Source organism: Aplysia californica, unplaced genomic scaffold, assembly GCF_000002075.1.
Source record: "Aplysia californica isolate F4 #8 unplaced genomic scaffold, AplCal3.0 scaffold00184, whole genome shotgun sequence".
Classification (NCBI taxonomy): domain Eukaryota; kingdom Metazoa; phylum Mollusca; class Gastropoda; order Aplysiida; family Aplysiidae; genus Aplysia; species Aplysia californica.
The window spans coordinates 1-3,184 of NW_004797454.1; the positions used below are offsets into that span (position 1 = coordinate 1).

The following is a 3,184-nucleotide window of genomic DNA, read 5'->3' on the forward strand; positions in this document are numbered from 1 at the left end:
TACTTGTTTTGTTATGTGTTATTACTTTGGTATATTTTGTACATCGTGTTATTACTGTTGTAAATATTGTACATTTTTTCGTCAAAGTAGTATTATCCATTCTGTTTAGTAATGTGCTTTTACTTTTCTTTTTTTTTTTTACATGAAAAATGTAGACTCTCATTCTGTGCAATAAATCATCAAAGTGTGTTTATTCTCTGTCACAAAACTGCACACTGGACAGACAATCAATAACTTACAATGCATCTGAAGTAAGAGACATCAACAGAATAATAACATTATCGCCGACAGCCAAAGTCACGCTAATGGAAATCAGCGCTTCCAAATGTTGCCAATCACAGGCACAAATACGAAAAAAAACTTTTTTTCTTTAATGGAGCGACCCACGCCTCAAAATATTATTACGAGACGTCAAGCTAACGCTGAGAACCCCACTGCAATGAAATCCCGTGGTCCCTATTATACCTGGAGCATAAACAACGTTACTGAAGTGTCCCCTTGGCAAGTCTACTTTAGAGTAACGGTCATTTCATAGGCGAGGGTACCTCCTCTATCACCCCATTTGGAAAGGGCCCCCGCATACCGCCAGAGCCTCGTCACCTCATGTTCACAGTGTGTGTGACCGCTCTTTTATGCCTGTTTGTAGGGGGCTGACAGTGCGATACGATTTATCATCGTCACTTGCTCCTACCTGGGCCAAGGGAGTTTTGTGGTCAAGTCCCGATCGCCTGAGTCCCAACCCAAGCTTGATTCGGACTGATCTGTTAAGTGTTTCAACTTCTCCTATGCGAACTTATCTCCGGAGTGTTGTGACGAGCATTTCTGACGAATTAATGTGCAGTGGAGTGTGGGGGGAGTTTACTTTTGCTCGTGGTGTCGCGTTGAGGGGGAGGGAGGGTTTACCGTTGGCCGAGGAGTGGTGAGGGTGTTTTGTTTTACGGAGCTTGCCAAGAGGACACTATAGTTACAAGTCGGTCTTTGAAAGGACCCAACGGATTACACTGTACGTCTCAGACAGTTCTTTTTGGATTCGGATTTTTTTTTCACGAACGAGGTACAGAGTGGAAAGTGTTACTGTATATATTATCATGTATATTGAGACGTGCTTTTTCCCAGAACATGTTTTAAAAATGGTTCTGAGGCTTTTTTTTGTTGCTTTTTTGGGAAGTGATTTTTAAAAAAATGGATTTGCGCTAATTAAAACATTTAATCTACCTATGTAAGTGGCATTTTTTTTTCACGCTTTGTCCTCAAAGTGCGTACGAAATTACTGTGATTGGTTTATGTCTTTGTCATAAAGTATTCTTAAAAGCTCCTTAGGTGTTGACTCATATGTAGCTGGAAGAAAATGTTGGTAGGATGTCTGTGAACTTTCAAAAGTTTTCTTTTGATATCCTTCATTTTGTTCTCACTAAAGTCTTAAATAATGAGTCATCAGCTTCAAGCGTGCTACTACAGAATTCGTATTTTCCACCGGATGCAATCCACGCTGATTTAATCTAAACGTGTGTTTTCCCATACCTTTTTCCCCTCCTTTTGAAACTTCTCTTTCTAACCTCTTCTTTTTCTACTCCTAGTCATCCATCGTTTTCTTTCTTGCCTTGAGATTGATTATCCTTACCTTTTTTTTGTTCTTACTTTTTGTTTACTCGCGCTTTTCCTTCTTTGTGCTCTACCCTGACGCATCCTGTCTATCATTACACGCCATACAAGACCATGGCGGATAGTTTTAAACAGTTTTATGTAACGCATACGCTTGATATACTTGGGCACAGCTTAAGGTGAGTGCGAGAGCGCGAAAGCTTTGCATACAGAACATATCCACTGATCGCAAATATAGAGCAACATCTGGCTGCGATATGATCTCGATAGCTTTTTTACTTTGCTTTTGTTTTTGCTTTTGTTTTGCCTTTCACTTTTTTTTTATTTCCCCTTTATAGATTGTTAAAGCTTGGTATTGTAATGAGATTTGAAGTTCAATATTACATCAATGTCCATTCATGTTGTTTGTGTAGTGTTTCTCGATTTTGGAGGCTGCTTGGGCTGTGGAATTTCGTGTTTCTAATTACCTTTTCTAAAGCTCATGACTGAACTAAATTGAGTCATGTTGGTAAAGTCGCCGACGGTTTTGCTCTGTGCTTAAATCAATTCGACAATTTTTTTTTTCATTTTGTGAACAACTTTCCTTTTTCTGCAAAAGTAGACGTATATGAGCTGTGGACGTTTGGCGGGTGCTCTAGTGTGGTTTTGCTCCTTCTTTCCTATCAAACAACCGTCATACCTTCTCCTTTTTTAAATTTCTTTTTTTGCGTATTACTTTCTAGTCGGGCATCTTACCTTTATCATTTATACGACACAACCGCATTGCAAATGCCGTAAAACTCTTACTAAAAAGTACTTGAGTTATACGCCTCTTTCGCGTTCGAGAAAAAAAAAGTTAAACGATGTCCTTAACAAAACATGGCGTCCCAACCAGGAAGTCACGTGATGTTTTCAGTCAGTGTGCTTTGAGGTAAGTAATCTTACTGACGTTGCTACCTGTCTGAGAGGCAAACACAGAATGTACCTGTTCTAATTGTGTCAGTTTGGACGAACGCCCTTATTAATTTTCGCAAAGGGAGTGGAGGTGGAATGTCTCTCCGGTATTTCGTCTTGTTTTAGCTTTTTTTGCAAGAACCGAATGTAATTCTTGTTAATTTAAGTATGCTAGAGAGTTACCCTTTACGCTCATAGTATCCTTGTATCCTTTCTACTCACTCGACTCTTTTACAACAGCTTTTTATCACATCAAATTACACGACATACAACCCTAGTGTCATTTACTGCACAATTTTCGACACATCTATTTACCCAAGCGCAGCGTCCCGTAATTTTGCAAATCACGGATAAACACGCAAAAAGCTACGGGAGGTTTCCACAGGCCTCCCAATGTGATGAGTGCCAAAAAGTGCCAATACACCTCCTGTAGTTCGACTGTTGGCCTCGTGAGCTCCCTGCACACCCAGCGTGGGACCCTGGTGCTCCCAGCGCCACTTGTTGGCTCATTATGTCTTATTGTGCCTGTCAATTCTCCACCGTTGGGAGGGCCATGGTGTCCTAACACAGTAATTGCGGGTTCTTCTCTCTCTCTCTCTCTCTCTCTCTCTCTCTCTCTCTCTCTCTCTCTCTCTCTCTGTCTCTCTCC

At 40.6% G+C, this 3,184-nt stretch overlaps 1 long non-coding RNA gene across 1 annotated transcript in view; it reads left to right on the forward strand.

The window, feature by feature from the left end:
* The first annotated feature begins 442 nt into the window (after positions 1-442).
* Positions 443-3,184, forward strand: part of LOC101848748 — a 30,016-nt gene continuing 27,274 nt past the window's right edge. Inside the window, exon 1 of the long non-coding RNA XR_001184847.2 lies at positions 443-1,054. This is a non-coding gene — a long non-coding RNA (uncharacterized LOC101848748). The remainder of the gene's footprint in view (positions 1,055-3,184) is intronic.